General features: G+C 32.2%; 1 non-coding gene across 1 annotated transcript; it reads right to left on the bottom strand.

Moving 5' to 3' along the window:
- Positions 1 to 2,837: 2,837 nt before the first annotated feature.
- TRNAF-GAA lies at positions 2,838 to 2,910 on the bottom strand. The gene has a single exon. It is a non-coding gene; the product is annotated as a tRNA-Phe (tRNA).
- Positions 2,911 to 22,837: the final 19,927 nt, after the last annotated feature.

Below are 22,837 nucleotides of genomic sequence, written 5' to 3'. Positions count from 1 at the left end.
AAAAAATTTTTAAAAAATATGAATTTAAAAAATATATAAAATATTTACATATGAATTATAATACATTTCGAAAAAATTAAAATTCAAAATTCAAAAAATGTTTATATATACATATTGAAAAGGAAAATTATTTTAAATGACAAAACTGTTGAAATATTTACAAATAATAGCAAAATATCATAGTCTATTTGCAATAGACCATGATAGACAATGAAATTTCAAATTTTGAAATTTGAAAATCTAAATATTTGAAAATAATCCTAGTGAAATTTTGAAATTTGAAAATCAAAATAATATATAAATCTAAATATTTGAAAATAATCCTAGTGAAATTTTGAAATTTGAAAATCAAAATAATATATAACCTAAATATTTGAAAATTCAAAATTCAAAATTAGATTAAAATATTGATATTTAAAATATAAAAAAGAAATATATATAAAAAAATATATATAATGAAAGAAATATAAAAAATATATAAATAAATAATAATTATAAAAGAAATATAAAATAAAGAAAAATAAATAGGAAAGAAAGAAAGAAAGAAGAAAATATAAATAAATAAATATAAAAAATGTAGAAGAAAAATGAAATATAAAAGAAAGAAAAATAGAATAAAATAAATCCCATATGAGATTTGATCTTAAGACTATGAAGTTAAGAGTGAATTGGACATGTTTCCACACCAATGATACATTACAGGACCAATTTTTAATAAAATAAGAAACATAAGGGTGGAATCGGTTCGGTTCGGTTCGGTTTGGAGGTTAAATCGAACCGAACCGATATTATTTATATATAAGAACCGAACTGCATTGTCTTGTGTGGTTTGAATCGAACCGAACCGAATCGGTTCATTCGGTTCGGTTCAATTTCATGAAATGAGAGGTGTCGAGGGAGAAGGAGAACTGATGAGTGCAGACTGAGGGAAAAAGAAGAGATAGAATTGGCTGAAAACGAATAGATGGAATCGGAGATAAAAGGACGAAGTGATAAAGACGAAGAGATGGAATCGGCTAAGGACTGAGGAAGACGAAAACTTGATTTCGAACTCGAAGACAAGACTGGGACTCGAACTCAAACTGAAGCCGAAATGAAGAGTGAAGAGTTGAAGACGAGAGACGAAGAGCAACTGCTTGGCTGACAGACTCGAACTGAAGAGTGGTTGTGGGCTGCGGCGGCCACAAACCCTAAAGAAGAAAGAAAGAAACGAAAGTGGAACAGTTGGAGAAAGAAGCAAGATAGTGAAGAGGGTCAGGCGAAGAAAAAAGGAAATAGATAGAGAAGAAGGGCTAGGCGAAGAAAAAAGGAAACACCTCGTTTTTTAACTATTTATAATATTAATATATATATATATATTATATATAAATATATATATATATATATATTATAATATATTTAATATATATATATATTATATTTAAACGGTTCGGTTTCAATTTAGCAACAGTTTTCAAACTTGGAACCTATTCAATCGGTTTAAGCGGTTTTGCTGTCCATTCCTAATCTCATTCTCCGCAAGTGTAAAAATAAAATCAAAATAAATGCAATGAACGTGGATCAAACGTATGACTTTTAGATTTTTAGTTTATCACTCTCCCAACTGAGCTATCCCCACAAGTGATTGATAAACCTGTTTTTATGTTTTATTTTGACTATCATCAATTTAAAAATAAATTACTAAAAATTGCAATGAACATGGATTGAACACGAACATTTTAAAATCAAAATAAATGTGGTGAATGTGGATCGAACACGTGACCTTCAGATCTTTAGTTTGATGCTCTCCCAATTGAGCTATCCCCGCTAGGGGTGAAATTGGTTCGATTTGGTTTAGAGGTCAAATCGAGCCGAACTGATATTATTTATATATAGAACCGAACCACACCGTTTGTACTGTTTGAACCGAACCAAACCGAATGGGTTCCATTCGGTTCGGTTTCGTGAAATTAGGGGCTCTCGAAGGAGAAGAAGAACTGATTATTGCAGACTGAGGGAAGACGAAGAGATGGAATCAACTGAAAACGAAGAGATAGAATTGGAGATAAAGAAGATGAAGAGATGGAATCGGCTAAGGACTGAGGGAAGACAAAACCTCGATTTCGAACTCGAAGACGAAGACTAGGACTCGAACTCGAGGACAAAGACTATAAATGATTTGGAACTCGAAGAGAGAATTCCATACTTGAGATAAACTAAACCAGGAAATGAGATTCCTTTTAGGCGGCTGACTTTCGTCTGAGCAACTACTGATCTCAACTAAGCTATAAGTTTGAGACGAAGCCTCGGACTCGAACTCAAACTGAAGCTGAAATGTAGAATGAAGAGTTGAAGACAAAGACGAAAAGCGGTTGCGAGCTGACGGACTCGAACTAAAGAGTGAAGAGCAATTGTGGGTTGCGGCGGCCATAAACCTTAAAGAAGAAAGAAAGAAACGAAAGCGGAACAACTGGAAGAAAGAAGCGAGACGGAGACAAAGGGCCGAATGAAGAAGAAAGGAAACACTTGTTTTTTTAAACTTTTTATTAATATTTTATATTACTATTATATATATATATTTAAACGGTTCGGTTTAGAAATCAGTTTTCAAACTTGGAACCAAACTGAACGGTTTAAATTAAGTTTTAACATTCCAACGAGCCGAAGCGATTTTTTTCGGTTGTGCTTATAAAGCGGTTCGATTTGGTTTAAGCAATTTTGTTGTCCACTCTTAATCTCCGCAAGTGGTTGTCAAAACTATTTATATGTTTTATTTTGACTATCATCATTTTAAAAATAAATTATTAAAAATTGCAGTGAACATGAATTGAACACTAACATTTCAAAAATAAAATAAATACGGTGAACGTGGATCGAACACGTGACCTTTAGATCTTCAGTCTAACGCTCTCCCAACTGAGCTATCCCCGCAAGTAATTGTTAAAAACTATTTTTATGTTTTATTTTAACTATCATCAATTTAAAAATAAATTATTAAAAATTGCAGTGAACATGGATTGAACACTAACATTTTAAAAATAAACTCAAATAAATGCAATGAATGTGGATCGAACACGTGACCTTTAGATCTTCAGTCTGACGCTCTCCCAACTGAGTTATCCCTGCTAGAGATGGAATCGGTTCGGTTCGGTTTAGACATCAAATCGAGCCAAACCGATATTATTTATATATAGAACCGAACTGCACCATTTGTGCCATTTGAACTGAACCAAACCGAACCGATTCCATTCGGTTCGGTTCGGTTTCATGAATCAGTTTCGTGAAATGAGGGGCTCTCGAAGAAGAAGGAGAACTGATGAGTGCAGACTGAGAGAAGACGAAGACATGGAATCGGCTGAAGACGAAGAGATGGAATCGGAGATAAAGAGGACGAAGAGATGGAATCGGCTAAGGACTGAGAGAAGACGAAAACTAGGACTCGAACTCGAAGACGAAGATTATAAATGATTTGGAACTCGAAGAGAGAATTCCTTACTTGAGATAAACTATACCAGGAAATGAGATTCTTTCTAGGCGGCTGACTTTCGTCTGAGCAACTATTGAACTCAATTGAGCTATAAGTTAGAGACGAATACTCGGACTCGAACTCAAACTGAAGCTGAAATATAAAGTGAAGAGTTGAAGACGAAGACGAAGAGTGGCTGCAGGCTGACGGACTCGAACTGAAGAGTGAAGAGCGATTGTGGGCTGCAGCAGCCATAAACCCTAAAGAAGAAAGAAAGAAACGAAAGCGGAACAGTTGGAAGAAAGAACAAGACGAAGACAGGCCCGAACGAAGAAGAAAGGAACGCCCATTTTTTAAAACTTTTATTAATATTATATGTATATATATATATATATTATATATATAATATATAATATAATATATATATATATATATATTTAAACGATTCGGTTCGATTTAGAAATCGATTTTCAAACTGGAAGCGAACCGAACCGTTTAAATTCAGTTTTAACATTCTAACGAGCCGAACTGATTTTTTTGGTTTTGGATATAAAGCGGTTCAGTTTTGTAAATCAGTTCGGTTTAAGCGGTTTTGTTATCCACTCTTAATCTCCACAAAAAACTATTTATATGTTTTATTTTGACTATCATCATTTTAAAAATAAATTATTAAAAATTGCACGTGACCTTCAGATATTCAATCTGATGCTCTCCCAACTGAGCTATCCCCACAAATGATTATCAAAACTATTTTTATGTTTTATTTTGACTATCATCAATTTAAAAACAAATTATTAAAAATTGCAGTGAACACGGATTGAACACTAACATTTTAAAAATAAACTTAAATAAATGCGGTGAATGTAGATCATACACATGACCTTCAGATCTTCAGTCTGACGCTCTCCCAATTGAGTTATCCCTGCTAGGGGTGGAATCGGTTCTGTTCGGTTCGATTTGGAGGTCAAATCGAGTTGAAGCGACATTATTTATATATAGAATAGAACCACACCGTTTGTGCTGTTTGAACCGAACCAAACCGAATCGGTTCGTTTCGGTTTCGTGAATTAGTTTCGTGAAATGAGGGGCTCTTGGGGGAGAAGGAGAACTGATGAGTGCAGATTGAGGGAAGATGAAGTGATGGAATCGGCTGAAGACGAAGAGATGGAATCGGAGATAAAGAGGACGAAGAGATAAAGACAAAGAGATGGAATCAGCTAAGGACTGAGGGAAGACGAAACCTCGATTTCGAGCTCGAAGACAAAGATTGGGACTGGAACTTGAAGACGAAGACTATAAATGATTTGGAAATCAAAGACGAAGACTCGGACTCGTACTCAAATTGAAGCTAAAATGAAGAGTGAAGAGTTGAAGACGAAAAGCGGTTGCAGGCTGTAGTGGCTACGGGGCTTACGAACTCGAACTGAAGAGTGAGGAGCGGCTGCGGGCTGCAGCGGCCACAAACCCTAAAGAAGAAAGAAAGAAACGAAAGCGGACAGTTGGAAGAAAGAAACGAGACAGAGACGAAGGTCCGGCGAAGACGAAAGGAAACGCTCGTTTTTTTTAACCTTTTATTAGTAATATATATATAAATATATATTTATATTTATATATACTACTCTTATATTTATATTTAAAGGTTCGGTTCGGTTTAGAAACCGGTTTTCAAACTTGGAACCGAACCGAATCGTTTAAATTTGGTTTCAACATTCCAGCGAACCGCATTGAACCCATTTTTTTTGTTTTGCTTATAAATTGGTTCGGTTCAGTTCGGTTTAAGCGGTTTTGCTATCTACCCCTATAGAAACGGAATAAGAGACACTATTTTTTGTAGTTTCTCAATTTTTGCCCTATTTTGAGGAACGTTTCTCAAATTTTGGGAACAAAAAACAGGAATGATTATCAAACAGGCCAATTTCTTGAAAAATGAAATACAAAAATAGGAAACAAGAAATAGGAAATAGGAATATTATCAAACGGACCCTAAGATATTATCATTTAATAAAGAATTTGTTTTTGAAAGCTTGGTTTATAATATTCACTTATATTCATGTTATCTTTGCTTTAGGTTTTTTAATTAGAAAAAAAAAAACACTTCAAATCTTGGTTCATTTTGAAAAAGGAATCATAGTGGGTGTCCTTTCAAGTCTAACTTAGCTATGATTTGAAAATTTTCTTTTTCTAAAAAGTGAGTCCACAATGAAATATATAGGATACCTTTGCTATATATATATAATTTTCTATTATAAAAATGGTAAACATTTGTGGGAAGTTGATAATAAAATATATTAACTTAATTAAAAAAAATTAACACCCGTTTGGTAACTATTTAGTTTTTGAGTTTTAGTTTTTTAAAATTAAGTCTACAAACACCACTTATTCCTATAAACTTCTTGTCTTATTAACTACTTTTTATCTATATTTTTTAAAAAATTAAACCAAAATTTGAAAACTAAAAAAAATAGTTTTAAAAAACTTGTTTTTGTTTTTAAAATTTTTGTTAAGAATTCAACTCAATAAATATCCGTAAGAAAATGAGAGGAAATATATTTAATCTTTTTCAAATGATCAAACGGAAATGAAACAGTTATCAAACGGAGCCTTGAAAAAAGTCATTATTTTTTCAAAAACAATGAATAAGATAAATGGTTTTCAAATGAGGACTAATATATAATTTTACCTTTTCTTCGCTTAAAAAAAGTCATTTGTCGTGTTATACATATAGATTTAAAATAGGTTTGAAAGTTTAAATGAATACGATATTAATTACTTTTTCAAAAAATGATAATTTGATTCTGATTTCATAATTATTGAACTAAAAAAATATTCTACAAACATCATAAAAAAAAGGTTAAGCACCTTAAAATGTAAAATAATGAGAATACGACAACCTTTACCCTTTCAAACACAGTAAATAAAAGTTATTTCGAAAGTAAATTGATTTTTGTGTGTGGACTTATAAATTAAAAAATATATTATTATTATTATTATTGTTATTATTATTATTATTATTATTATTGTTATTATTATTATTTTATTTTTTAAATATGAAACTGGAGAAAATTATTGTCATTTGTATTTTTTAAAATAGCTGTTACCATGGACCACAAAAACTAAATATCCTAATTATGGAAAAATTGAAGCACGATAAAATAACTTTGAATTGGCAAGTTGTTTCTTATTTATTTCAAAGAAATTTGCTTTTACTTTGAAAAGAAAACAAAATTTGGCTTGACGTAAATTTTGAGATAATTTAGACACAAAATGTAAGTCAAAAAAGGTTGGAGATATATTTATTAGAAAAATAAATAAATAAAAAGAAAAATTGATAAAAATGATCTATTTGGAATATAATTTTGTATTTTTGACCTATTTTTGAAAAAAAAGTTTTTTTTGACCCCTTGATGAGGAGAATGATGTAAGCATGAAAAATATTTGCTGTACAATTACTCTTATGCCCCTTACTAAATTCTCACTTTCAATTTCAACAACCAACCTACCAAATTAATTCAAAAAGTTCTCCACCTCAAAAATTTATTCACAAAAAATTATTTTATCTAAAAATAATTGACAAAAAGTTATTTTTCACATTCGAACACTAAAACTTCCTCCACCAAATTTAATTTATTTACAACCCCACAAAAAGTTCTCTTCACCAAATTATTTCCAGAATGATATTTTATATATATAAAAAAATAAAAAAATAGTTAGACGATCGTATATCAATATGAAGAAAAGTTAGACGAATATTCACCGAAGTTTCCCATGTGAAGAAATAGTTAAGCGATCGTTTAGTTCTGGACGTTACACAATGTGAAGAAAATTTAGACAATCGTTTAGCTTTGTCATAGGAACTAAATGATCGTGTACCGACGGGAGCTTTGGCGTAGGAGTAGGTGGTGCGCAGTCAGGTATTGGACCGGGTAGGGGGAGCGTGATACGTTGCTTTGGCATAGGAGGAACTAAACGATACGTTGGATTTGCTACACGATGGCACTACACGATCGTTTAGCTACGACGCGTGCTAAGCGATATGATGAAGTGCTGCACGATAGCGCTGAGCGGTCGTTTACATGTAGAGCTAAACGATTGTGGCGTAGGAACTAAACAGTACGTTGGATTTTCTAAACGATAAAACTACACGATCTTTTAGCTACAAGCGCGCTAAGCGATGCGATGAAGTGTTGCGCGATACCGCTGAGCGATCGTTTAGATGTAGAGCTAAGCGATCGTGGCGTAGAAACTAAACGATACCTTGAATTTTCTAAACAATAGCACTACACGATCGTTTAGCTACGACACACGCTAAGCGATGCAATCGTGGCATGGGAACTAAATGATAGGTTGGATTTTCTAAACGATAGCACTACACGATCGTTTAGCTACGATGCACGCTAAGCGATGCGATCATTTAGATGTAGAGCTAAGCGATCGTGGCGTGGGAACTAAACGATATGTTGGATTTTCTAAACAATAGTACTACNTTTAGATGTAGAGCTAAGCGATCGTGGCGTGGGAACTAAACGATATGTTGGATTTTCTAAACAATAGTACTACACGATCGTTTAGCTATGACGCGCGCTAAGCGATGCGATCATTTAGATGTAGAGCTAAGCAATCGTGGCGTGGGAACTAAACGATACGTTGGATTTTCTAAATGATAGCACTCCACGATCTTTTAGCTACGACACAAACTAAATGATGTGTTCGTTTAGATGTAGAGCTAAGTGATCGTGGCGTGGGAACTAAACGATACGTTGGATTTTCTAAACAATAGCACACGATCGTTGAGCTATGACGTGCGCTAAGCAATGCGATCATTTAGATGTAGAGCTAAGCGATTGTGGCATAGGAACTAAACGATACGTTGGATTTTCTAAACGATAGCACTACATGATCGTTTAGCTACGATGTGCACTAAGCGATGCGATCGTTTAGATGTAGAGCTAAGCGATAGTGGCGTGGGGACTAAATGATACGTTGGATTTTCTAAACGATGGAGCTAAGCGATCGATTTTCTCAAGGTGCAATTCGGTTCAACCTCAAAGGGTTTTTGGAGCGGTTTATGCCCCTTATTAAATGCCCACTTTCAAATTCAACCACCAACCTACCAAATTAATTCATATTCCACCTAAAATTAATTAATCCAAAAACTATTTCTAGACTTATATCTCTTCATCAAATTCTCTTCACCAAATTGTTTCTCTACATCTAAACGATCATGTAGTGCCATCATTTAGAAAATCCAATGTATCGTTTAGTTCCTACACCACGATCGCTTAGCGCACGTCATAGCTAAACGATCGTGTAGTGCCATCGTTTAGAAAATCCAACGTATCATTTAGTTCCCACGCCACGATCGCTTAGCTCTACATCTAAACGATCGCTCAGCGCTATCGCGTAGCACTTCATCGCATCGCTTAGTGCGCGTCGTAGCTAAACGGTCGTATAGTGCCATTTAGAAAATCCAACGTATCGTTTAGTTCCCACCGATCGTAGCTAAGCAATCATTTAGTACTAGGCGATGGTACTAAGCGGTCGTTTAGTCCCAATACTCGCCCCCTCTCTACCCGATGCCCTCCCTCTACCCAGTCCAATACCAGGTCAGGCCGAGACCAGGCGCCACCTATTCCTACCCGATTTTGCCCCCTTCCCCCTCGTCCTTTCCTCTCTTTCCCGCCTATACCCGGTCTTTCTTGCCCATACCCAGTCAAAATACACATACGACCCAGACGATCTACCACAGGCACAATTCCTCTTCCCTAAATCTATCCCTAAGCAACCTCAAACTTGCCCGCCCGATCACATACCCAGTCCCAATGGTATGAAGCCCGATCGGGTAAGACCAACTTCTGGAAACGCATTATAGGCTTAAACTTATTCAGAAAATGCCGAACACGATGTTTTAAAGAAAAAAATAACATTCAATATAGATCTAATATAGATTTCAAATATTCACACAAGAACACCTAACATAAACTAACACATTGAGTGTAACAAAATAAAAATCCATACCATAGTTGAAAAATCCCAATGATCTTTAATGAAAAGGAGATGACAAGGAAATGTAGAATGGGAAGAGTGAAATGGAGTGAGATTGAGGACTTTTGAAATGGAAAAGAAAAGTGAGGGTTTGGAGGGTTTGAGTGAGTTTTGAAATGTGAAGGGTATTAGGGTAATTTTCATTCATTTTCAAAATTGTGGGGTAAAAAAAACATACTTTTTAAAAAGGGTCCAAAAATCAAAATCAAAACTTGAAAAATGTCATTTTTGTCAATTACCCAAATAAAAGAGAGTGAACAATTTAAGGTAAATTTCAAAGATGTCAGAGAGTAAACAAAAGAAAAGGTTTATGGCAAAACTATTACAATTTTTTCTGCATCATTTGGATAACATTGTTAATACCTAGCAAAAGAAAATATAACTTTAAATTCTAATGTAACTTAGAGACAATTAGGAGAAATAAAAAACGTGTTTAGTAGAGAATCTAACAATAAAAAATTGAAAACAAGGAATTTAATGAAAACATAGTGGAATTTTATGTTTTCATATTTAAATTAGATTTTAATTTAAACAACTGTTTTAAATGTATTTTATAATAGGTTTATAAACTATAAAACTAATTGCAGTCACTTGCTAAATATTACATTGATTGTAAATTATTATTAATTAATTTATGATCATGCTTTATGCTAAAAACATTGAACAATTATTATTTGGTAATATCATATAATTTATATTACATTACATAAAATACATTTTAATTTTAAAAATAAACTAAGTTTATAACATAACATGCTATATTTTTAAACGCTTTTATCTTTATTAAATATAATTTTTCATTTTATAATTTAAATTTAAAAATCTAGAAACATTTAAAACATAAAAATATTGTTCTTAGAATTTGTGTTTGGATCACATAATCGAATTCCAAAAAACAACTTTCATAAACATAATTTAGACTATTTGCCAGACATTACTAAACTTAGTGAATTTAAAAATATAATATAATATTTAAATTGCCAACCAAACATACCCTAATTAATTAAAAGGTTAAAATATCATTTTGATTTATGTAATTTTTTTGTTTGATTTTAATCTATGTACTATCAATACATCTTAAATTTAGTTCCTAATACTAAGTACTAGTTTAGTGTTTGACTTTTTCGGAAAAAAAAAACTTCTTTTATCTCTAGGAAATTTTTATGGTAATTGTTTTAAATGGAAAATTATTGAAAATAATTTCAAATATAACAAAATGTCAATGTCTATCGATGATAGACATTGATGTCTATCACTGATAGATAGTGACATGTTGCTATATTGTAAATAAGTTGGCTCACTTTTCTATATTTGAAAACAACCCTAAAATTATAGATTAAGTAGGAAAACAGGGTCATCTGATAAAACATTTATAGAAATACGAGTAGTCCCAAAACTATTTGTAAGAAGAGGATATATATATATATATATATATTTTTTATTTTATTAATGTCAATCTATTGGAAAGACTGAACCTTAAGGGGGCGTTTGGTGCGCAGGTCTGGAATCTTAAACATGAGAATGTTAAGCCTGAGAGATTAAGTGGGGAGGTTTAGATTATCTAGGTTTAAGAAAACTGTATTTTGAATGCAGGTTTTGGAAGTCTGGAAAACATATGTTTGGAGTGCAAACTTAAGTAGCTTAAGAATGAAGTGCAAATTTATAAATATTTAGTTTATGAAATATTTCTTATATTTAATCACCAGTTAGATTTTAGATTAGATTAAATTTCTCATCTTAATTATTTTAATATAGTTAATTTTAAAATAAACTAAAAGATTTAGAAGAATTTTTTTTAAAAAAAAAATTAAATAAAGATTTTGACTAAAATTATAATTTTATTTAATCTACTGTTTTAATAATTTGATATTTTAATCTTACTTGATTTTGAAATAACATTTTATAGACTTTTGTCACTTTAACTAATTTGAAAATGATCAATTTTTTTTTTACCATAATACGCTGACTTAAAATTGAAATAAAGTAGTATTTTAATATTAAATTCAATGATTGAAAAACTATATTTTTTTTTCTTATCAAATTACATTTGAGGAATAGAAAATCATAAATTTTAATTTTTAGTTTTTATTTGGTTGCTAATTTGTTTTAAACATTTTAATTCTTTTGGAAAATGATTCTAAGTTTTCGAGTTAGTTAAATTGACCAATAAAAAAAATTAAAATGTTATTAAATTAAATTAGAGCCTTCAACTTATATAGTTCTACACATATAATCTAAATAAATATAACTATACAATTTCAGTCTATTGGCATGTTTGGAATGACTTAGGAAAAAAATATATTTCAAAAATTCATTTTTAATTAAACAATTTTATGAAAGCTCATTAAAATAAAAATAAAAATAAAAATAACATACATATATTTCAATTCTTTAAAGTATTTTTATATACAAATTTGTCTAGTTTTTTATATACTAAGAGTATTTTAATTAATGATTTTTCAAGGTTGGTTGGTGGCGGTCGTCGAAGGTGGCTAACGAAGTTGGTGGCCGGAATTTTGCCAGTGTATGGGGAAGGGGGATTGCCAGAGATTGATCAATGGTGGTCGGAGTTGCCTAGTGGAGACTGGGGATTGGTCGACGATGGTCACCAAAGTAGTGGCTAAAGTTGGCCAGTGGTGACTGAAGTTGGTCATTGACGGTCGCAGGAGATGGCGATCGGAGTTGGCCGGACGCGGTCACCGGAGGTGGTGCCGAATTTGGCTGACGGTGTTCACCGAAGTTGGCCTGCGACGGTCGTTAGAGGGTGGTAGTCAGAGTTGGCTGGACGGTGTCGTCGGAGGGAGACGGTCATCGGAGGGTGGTAGTCAGAGTTGGCCGGCGGCGATCGGAGTTGGCCAACGAATTTCCTAAATTAAATTAGAAAAAAAAAAAAAAAAAAAGAGGGGGTAACCCATGAGTTTGAAATAGAAACACTATTCAAAACCAAGGGAAAATGATGTAGAAAGCCAAGGCTTCTAAATTCATGCCCCAAACAAGGGTTGGACTTATGGTGCCTAACCCATCAAATCACCTTGTGAAACAAACATCCCGTAAGGTGTTGGGGTTGATACCCAAAATCTCGTAGAGTCCTATAGTTTGTAATTGTAATGTACAAACATTTTATTTTATAATATATTTGATGTTTATTTCAAATTTAGTTGCATTACCACAAACCAATAAAACTAACATCCATGATTATCTTGTAGCTTAAACATGTATGTAGAGACATACGGGTGGATCACGTTTAAGTGATAACCTAAATAGTTTGTAGTAGATGGATAAGGCTGGATATCTTATCCTTGTGACACTACAAGTATGACCCGTTTTGTATATGCTACAATTGTTGTAAAGTACTACAAATGATCTAATCCTAATCATTAATGTGGAGACATATGAACAGGGATATTCTATACAAAGGAGTTTGTATAAGATCGGACCATGAAATGTTTAGTCTCATTATATAACATCGTTCATAATAGAGATTTATATTTCACCAGGTTGATCATAGGTAACATGACCTGAATCCTAAGTGAGTTGTAAACTCCTGTCTATGAAGGCGGTCATTTGATTTGTATGGGTGAGAGTGGCCAGATCGTCGACTCAATAAGCCTATTATTTTGGGGATTCGTCTGATTAGGGAGCTGGGAACATAGCTACACAGGAAGGAATTCACTCCTTCCAATGTCGGGGTAAGTAGATAAATTTCTTCTTTAAGGGCTAATTCCGAGGCTTGAACAATGTGGTGCACACCCTTTGCCCAAGAAGGGGTCGATGATAGTTGGACTAAGATTTATTTGTTTATTAGAAGGATCAATGGTAGTTAAGGAGTTAGATGTAATATAGGGGCAAAACGATAATTTTGGCCTAAGCTGTACTTACGAGCAATTTATGAAAGGTCATCGTACTGTTGATTGGTTATATCCAATGGACACAAAAATATATTTGTAATGCGAATAGTGCAACTAATGGTCTTTAGTGGAGTGCCCGTTAATTAATGGATGGTGAATAATTTAAATTAAAGAGTTTAATTAATTAATCAGGTACTTTTGAAGCTTCAAGGTACAGGTCCATTCAGTCTCCTCAGTAAGCTCAATGAGTTTTAATGAGAATTAGTTTTTGGATTAATTTGAATTGTTCAAATCAATTGAAAAGAATTAATTATATATGATATAATTAATTTAATTTAATTATATATGATATAATTACTATAATGTATTTGATACATTATAATATTAAGCGTTTATGAGAGGAAATAAATATTTGAGCATGATTCAAATATGAATTATATGAATTAGATTCATATGGTTAAATTAATATAAATCTGATTTATATTAAAAATCATTGATGAAAGAAAGAAATGTTATATTTGATATAATATACAGTTTAATATATATTATTGATAAGGTAGTTATCATGTGAATGTATATTAAATAATTTATTAAATAAATAATTTAATTTAATTTAATTTATTTTATTTGGGAGGGAGTTGGAACTCCCCCCTCTTTCTCTCATGATCGTGTATGTGGGTTAGCTACCACTTCTTCTTCTATGTGTGGTGAAGAAAGAAACATTCAAAAAAAAATCTCAAAGGGAGTTCTGAGATCAAGACTCTTTATCTTTTTCTCCTCCTCAATCCTTTTCTCACCAAAATAGTCAGAGTCCACTCCTTTTGGATTACCATCAAAGAGAATACCGAGGTTACTTTTGTGATAGTGCCATTTTTGGTGTTTGTGTATTTCACAGTGAAGAGGAATCGTGAAGATTTTGTTCTTCAAGAGTAAGTCTTCTATTCTCTTTTTCTCTTAGTTTCTCAAGCATGCTGTATATTTTGTTTAATTAAATGCATGATTTGTTTTGCTTTTTTGTAAAATTATGTTCGGTAAATTTTTTAGAATTCAGATAGTCCGCTTCCACTATGCATTCTTCACAAAGATCCTTTTTAAAGAACTTAGTCTTTGATAGTACACATGTCAGACACCTCCAAGAGAAAAAAGAGAGAGATATTTATTTTGTTTATTAATTGTTTTTAGGCACACTATGGCCGTACTTTTTCATATCGGTTTTTTTTTTTTTTTTTTTTTTTCTCATTTTTCACTTTTTCTTCTTTTATAGTTTATATTCTTTTATTTCTTTATTTGATATTTTTCATCTTACATATATTTATTTGTGTTAGATTTTTCTAAAATCTTATATACCTTAATTTAGTTTTTTTTTTAAAATTTTATATTACTAGTTTTAAAATTTGAGACATATTAGTTATATTCCTAAAATTTAGAGTTGTATCAATTAAAATTTAGAACTTATAATTGTATAAATTTAAACCTTGAAGTTTTCTAAATATATCAATATCTAGATTTCAAGGTTTATTGTTTGATAGCTAAGATATTGAATATGTTTGAATTTAACATTTAAATTTAGATTATATTTATACTTAATTTGGTTGGAAATTATTTCTTTTTATTAGAATTTTTGAGTAATTTCTGTTTATTCAAATTGTTTCTGTGAAACTAATTTTATCAAAAAATTAGTGAGAAATTTAACTATTCAATTAAGATTTTCCATAGTAACGATTTTGTGTTAATTAATTTATTTTAAAAAAACAAAAACAAAAGAAAAACAAATGTAGAAAAATTCTCCCCAAGGAACCATTCTCCATGGAAATTTTCGTCAGGATGAGGAATGAGATGGGAAGTGAAGAAAGCCATCTCTGACCCCGCCCGCTTTGTGGACATATCTAGATATTGGTCGAATGAAATTTGAAAGATAGTGTAAATCATAATTCAAAATTTCGGTCGAAATCTCAAAATTTCGAGATTTCAATAGGCTCGAAATTTTAGTAGGGGGAGAAATTCAACTTCCCCCAATTTCTCGAATTTCAAAATTTTGATTTCCATCAAAATGTTGATATTTCGATTATTTTTAACAATTAGCTATGCGGAGGTTTTATTTTTATTTTTATTTTTTACCATACAAAATCTTTATTTTTAGGAAACCATATATTTCCATTCAAATATTTTCCATTGAATTTTCACATCATTTCACCTCAAACTTGAAGTAATATAAGTTCTCTAATATTCCTCTCAATTAATTTTGGTTGTAGCTATTTTGACCTAATTTCCTTTATATTATTTAGTTAATATTAATTAATTAAATTAATATAATAATTTATTAATTTAATCAATTAATTTTGCATTAAGGTGTCCAAATTGGTCCAATTTTTGCTATTTAAATTAATTTAATTATGCATCAGATGAATGTTTAAATTAATCTTTGAATTCATATTACATATTGTATGTCATATAGATTCAAAAAATGCGCACCTAAGGATAAACATGTACATACATCGAAATAAATATAAAATGTTCTATTTTATAGATGCATGATTAAATTAGCATGCTCATGCATCATGATATAAATGTTTTGTTAGTGATGTATGATTAACCTAAGCATGTCCATGCATCATACTAGATATTAAAATTGTTATGATAAATAGAAATGATGTATGTGAATGCTAGTTTTTTATGTATGATTTATATAAGCATTATATTTATCAAATGAAACTGAAATTTACATCGAGCATGACATTACTTAGATAAATATAATTATTGTATTTAACCGATGACTTTAGATGCAAATTTATAGGTTTTAATAAAGCATTAAACTATACGTGTTATATTTTTAATGAGATAGTTTAAAATCTATAATCAAGAGTTGCATGCAAACGTCGGTTCAAATTAATTTTAAATAGGTTAAAATTAATTAAGCTAGATTTATGTTTTTTTTTCTAATGGGATTAGGAATTGGTTAATCTTTTTAATTTGTTTTAATAGGATTAAAATGAATTTAATTAAAAGATTAAGTTTATAAAATAATTGCCCATAAGTGACCCTTTTCTAAGGAAGGTTCTATCTAGAAGGTGGTACTTAAGCTGACGGAAACAAAACATCTCCATCTGAAAACCGACCTGGGAGGTGAATTGGACAAATATTTTATAAGTATGCAATAAATAATTGATTTTATTAAAAGAGTTTAATAAATGAATTCAAGTATTGTTAAATTATTCAATATAAATGTTATACTAAGCAAATTTAAAGGGACTTAGATAAATTCATTAGCTGGGTTTGAACTAAATATAATAAAATCCTAAAAATATTAGAATACTTTAGTGGGAAGATATTGGTATATATGATGTATCAATTTTTAACTCTTACGTCCCTAAGAGTTCACACTGTGAGATTCATGCTCGGCTTCATGTCGCCTTGGGCGCGGCCTCCCTTCGAAAAGTGTTTGCATGAGTTAATAACAAGGTGAATAGAGAAAGTGTTCATAGTAAGTGGGAGAGGGATGTGTGTCAACGTAGGTCTTCTCATTTAGGTTGCACTTTGAGATTCCTATGGTTCACCTATGTCGTCCTGGAGCGACCATCTCTTTGGAGGACATGATCATAAAGGTTGGAATAACGCAAACTCCAACAATAATGTATACGGTTTCATAGGTTAATCTTCAACAGTTGTCTTTCCCTTTGGTAGCCTATTGAAGTGTACCTCTAAGATCCAAAAATGGGAGGATCACACTTACGGGATGAATTTAGTTAGTTAATAAATCTTTGACCAAAATAACGGTAGCTAAAAACTATAGGAATAAAAGTTATTTTGGTGTTAGTGATTGGCTGAGATTGTCTCAATTTAGGTGACAAATAGCTAATCACCCTTCGGTAGTTGTTGTTCTAAACCTCTGAAGTGTCGTTGCAATATGAAAACCAATAGTTTAATTAGGTTCTATGATTATTATATGTTTTTGCTAAATAGATTGGATTATTAAATAATGAGTTATGACAAATATAACTAATACGATCAATGATTGTTGAATGTTTCAGTATGTCTTCGACAATCATATTTTTTTCTTAAAAATGAAAAATTAACCGGTGAAAACTATGCGACGTGGAAATCTAATCTGAATACGATTCTGATTATTGATGATCAGCAGTTTATCTTGGTGGAGGAATATCCTCCAGTCCTCGTTCAAAATGCATCCCAAGCGTTGAAGAATGTCTATGGCCATTGGACGAAGGCTAATGATAAGGCCCAAGCCTACATCTTGGCAAGTCTGTCTGACGTTCTTACCAAGAAGCATGAGGCCATGATGTTTGCATGTAAGATCATGGTGTCCCTCCAGGAGATGTTTAGACAATTTTCCATTCAGATCCGGCACGAGGCCCTTAAGTACATTTACAATGTGCGCATGAAAGAAAGCCAATTAGTGAGAGAACATGTTCTCGACCTGATTGTCTAGTTTAATGTCACTGAAACGAACGGTGCGGTCATCGACGAGCAGAGTTGAGCGTCCTTTATTTTAGAATTTCTTCCAAATATTTTTCTTCAATTCTGCAGCAATGCAGTTATGAACAAAATGTAGTACAATCTGACTACCCTTCTAAACGAGTTACAGATTTTTGATTCCCTTATGAAAGGTAAGGGGCCACTAAAAGGAGAGGCAAATATTGCCCATTAAAGTTCCATAAGTGTTCATTCTCTAGAACTAAGTCTGTTCCTTTGAGCTTTGGTTCTAAAAAGATTCAGAAAGAAAAAAAATGAGGGAAGAGGAAGGCTTCTGCTGCTAGAAAAGGCAAGGGCAAAGCTAAGGTTAACAAGGACAAATGCTTCTATTGTAATATAGATGGTCACTGAAAACACAATTGCCCTAAGTACCTTGCTGAGAAGAAGAAAGAGAATGAAGGTAAATATGATTTACTTGTTCTGGAAACTTGTTTAGTGGAAAATGACCATGATGCCTGGATACTTGATTCAGGAGCTACTAATCACGTTTGTTCTTCTTTATAGGGAATTAGTTCATTCTAGTATCTTGAAAAGGGTGAAATGACACTTAAGGTCAGAACGAAAGACACTATTTTAACTCGTGCAGTGGGAGCTACTAAGTAATTTTTTGGAAGTAGATTTCTATTTTTAGAAAACCTATACATTATTCCTAAAATGAGAAGGAACTTGGTTTTTTTTCCAGTTTAATTGAATAATCGTACTCTATTTCTTTTAATTCAAATGAAGCATTTATTATGAAAAATAGTGTGACTATTTGTTCAGCTAAACTAGAATGCAACTTATATGTGTTAAGACCAACTAAATCAAAAGAACTTTTAAATCATAAGATGTTTAAAACTGCAAATACTCAAACAAAAAGGCGAAGAATTTTTCCAAGTAACAATGATTCGTATATTTGACATTTGAGATTAGGCCACATAAATCTCGATAGGACCAGGAGATTTGTAAAAAATGAACGTCTAAGCAAGTTAGAAGATGATTCGTTATCTCCATGTGAATCTTGTCTCCAAGGAAAAATGACTAAAAGGCCTTTTAGTGGAAAAGGTTATAGAACCAAAGAGCCCTTAGAGCTCATACATTCGGATTTTGTGGTCCAATGAATGTAAAGGGCTAGATTAGATTATGAATACTTCATTTCTTTCATAGATGATTATTTGAGGTATGATTACTTATACCTAATAAAGCGAAAGTCTAGAGTCTTTAAAAAGTTTAAAGAGTATAAGGCTGAAGTTGAAAATCTATTAGGTAAAACAATTAAAACACTTCGATCTGATCAGGAAGGAGAGTACATGGATTTAGAATTCTAGGACTATATGATAGAACAGAATCAATCCCAACTCTTAGCACTTGGTACACCTCAGCATAATGATATATTAGAGAGGAGAAATAGAACTTTATTAGATATGGTTCATTCTATGATGAGCTATGCTCAATTGCCTAACCCATTTTGACGGTATGCAGTAGAGACTACAGTTCACATCTTGAATAATATTCGCTTGAAGAGTGTTTCTGAAACACCTTTTGAGTTATGGAGGGGGCATAAACCAAGTTTATGTTACTTCAGAATCTAGGGTTGTCCTGCACATGTGTTAGTGATAAATGCTAAGAAGTTGGAACCTCGTTCAAGATTATGCCAAATTGTCGATCACCTTAAGAAAACGAGAGGTGTTCTGTTCTATGACCCTCAAGAAAAATATTATTGAATGAAGCTACTGAAGAATCAACAGGGTTTTTTGATGCAGTTGGTCCATCATCAAGAGTTAATGAAGAAGCCAATACTTCAGATCAGTCTCGTTCTTCTTAATCATTTAGAGTGCCTCGTTATATTGGGAAAGTTGTGATACAATTTGACCTCTACTTGGGTTTAACTGAAACTCAAGTTGTCATGCCAGATGATGGTGTTGATGATCCATTTTCCTATAAACAGGCAATTAATAATGTAGACAAGGACCAATAGGTCAAAGCCATAGACCTTGAAATATAGTTTATGTACTCCAATTCAGTATGAGATGTTGTAGATCCACCTAAAGGGGTAAAACCCATAGGGTACAAATGGATCTGTAAAAGAAAGAGAGATGTAGCTGGAAAGGTACAGACCTTCAATGCTAGACTTGGAAGGGGTTGACCATGAGAAGTATTTTTTTCTCCTATTGTTATGCTTAAGTCTATAAGAATTCTCTTGTTTATAGCCACATATTATGACTATGAGATATGACAAATGAATGTCAAGACTGCTTTTCTAAATGACAATCTTGAAGAGAATAACTTTATGTCTCAGTCCGAGGGGTTCATAACTTAAGGTCAGGAACAAAAAGTTTACAAGTTGAATTGATCCATTTATGGGTTGAAACAGACATTCAGATATTGGAACATTAGATTGGATACAACGATAAAATCTTTTGATTTTGATCAAAATGCTGATGAACCTTGTATCTATAAGAAAATCATTAACAATAAAGTAGTTTTTCTAGTACTTTATGTGGACAATATCCTACTCATTAGAAATGATGTAAGATCCTTACTGACATTAATAGTCAGCAGGTACCAATCTAATCCAGGGTTAGACTATTGAACTGTGGTTAAGAACATCCTCAAGTATCTTAGGAGGACAAGGAACTATAAGCTGGTGTATGGAGCAAAGGATTTGATCTTTACAGGAACCGACTCTGATTTCCAAACTGACAAGGATTCTAAGAAATCCACGTCATAATTGGTGTTTACCCTGAACGGGGAGCTGGAGTGTGGCGTAACATCAAGCAAGGATGTATTGCAGATTCCACTATAGAAGCTGAGTATATAGCTATTGTCAAGCAGCAAAGAAAGCAGTTTGGCTCAGGAAGTTCCTAAGCGATTTGAAAGTGGTTCCAAATATGAACTTGCCCATCACCTTATACTGTGACAACAGTGGGACACTAGCCATTATTGATCTATTTACGAAGCTTTTCTCTCGACTAAAGTGTTTGGGGGTCCTCTAAAGAGTCTAGGTCTATGAGACATGTACATTATAGGAGATGTGTAATGGATATATGGATGCCCTAGTTTATTGTATTTATTTACAATAAACCCACCTTTTGGATTTTGATATCATGTACAACTCATTGACTAGAGTTTTAGTTCAAGTAGGAGTTTGTTGGGTTTTATGTCCTAAAACTCGTAGATAGTAAATGTTATTAATTGACCACCATCAACAAAGAGTTATAGATGTTCATTCAATAAATGTTATTGTTTGTGTTGTCTGTCTATTTTTTCTTAATAACCCTAAATCCAATAAACTAAATGTTAGGTTATATGTCCTACAACTCGTAGTTTATAAAGTTAAACATATTCTATTATCAATAAAAGATGTTTTTGACATTTATTCAATAAAACGGTATTGAATATATAAATAGATGTCATAAGATCGAGGGGGGAGCTGGGAACATAATAATACAAGATGAAATTCACTCATTTCTACCTTAAGGGTAAGTAGATGAGTCTCCCCTTAAGTGGTGTCTCCAGGACATGAACAAAGAGTCCTACCATCTCATTGGTCCGGGAGGGGTTCCTGTTTATTGGTTAGACCATGAACGGGTTGTTCACGATAGGAGCACTGATACTTAAGAAATCAAGGGTAACCCAAGGGTAAAACGATAATTTGACCCAATTGTAGCTACAAACACTCATGAAAGACTAACTTGCTGTTATTGACCTATATCCGTGGACACAGAAATATATTTGTAGTGAGAAGAATGCAGTTGTGAGTCTTTAGTGGAGTGTACACACAGTTAATGAATATTAATTAACTTGGTAAATGAGTTTAGCCAATTAATCTCATATCATTGGAGCTTCTGATTTACAGGTCCACCAGGTCCCCTTGTTAGCTCACTAGAGGATATTTAAGAAGGATGATTTGAAATATTCAAAATCATTTGAGGAAACCATATATTAATGTGATTAATATATAATTGATTATGGATATGATCTATGATTCAAATTAAATTGGAAAGTAATATTTGAATAAGATTCAATTAATTAATTTAAGTGCATTAAATTCACAAAGAATTAATTAATAGAGAGATATTACACATATACATACGATGTTTATGATAATTAAATATATATACATATTATATTTAATAGTTATTTAATAATGTGCAAATTAACATAAATAAGCATTATTTAATTGTGCAAATTAATTAAATAAGTGTTATTTAATTAATAATTGTGGAAAAAAGAAATAGGAAAAGGGCTTGGCCCTTCTTTATATAAAAACCTCCCTATGGCCCCGTTGAGATATATTGACATAGACATTGTAAATACACAACACACAAGTGTTACTGTGCAAAATTTTTCCTAAGCCACAAAGAGAATCATCTCTACTCTCCAAAACCCTTTCTCCTATTCCTCTCCCAATAGTTGGATACCACCTATTCCTCTATTGGAATCTTATAGAATAACGAGGTTACACTTGTGATAGTGTTCAAGATTGTTCAAGAAATCACTCGTGATCAAGATCATTGGAGGAGCCATTTGTTGGAACTTAAAAAGGATTGTTCGTGAAGCTTGAGAATCTATAAAGATGAAAATGGTTCTAATTTTTTTCCCTAAATCATGCTATATTACATGTTTATATTCTGTTTTAGTATATTAAATTTGTTTATGTAAAAATCGAATTGTGGTATGCAAGGCGTTCACACAAACGCTTCCACTGCGGGATTCGATCACCTCAATTCTAACATTACAAACCATCATGCACATCAAATCTTTAATCGGTGGCGCCTTTTAAGGTGACAACCAAATATACTAAACATGATTCTAATTTTAGTTAACGTTTCTAAATAGAAGTGACTATGTACTTATGATATGGGAAACTAAAAAAGTGACATAAATAGATCATACTTCAATATATTACTCTCCTATTTCCACCATGAGCCATTCAACAATTCAAGTCTCATCATGGACAATCAACATCAACAACACACCACAAAGAACCAATCCAAATATTCTCAATTCACGATCAAAATTTTAAAATTTT

This window comes from Benincasa hispida, chromosome 9, assembly GCF_009727055.1.
Source record: "Benincasa hispida cultivar B227 chromosome 9, ASM972705v1, whole genome shotgun sequence".
NCBI lineage: Eukaryota > Viridiplantae > Streptophyta > Magnoliopsida > Cucurbitales > Cucurbitaceae > Benincasa > Benincasa hispida.
This window is presented reverse-complemented; position numbering and strand designations above follow the sequence as displayed.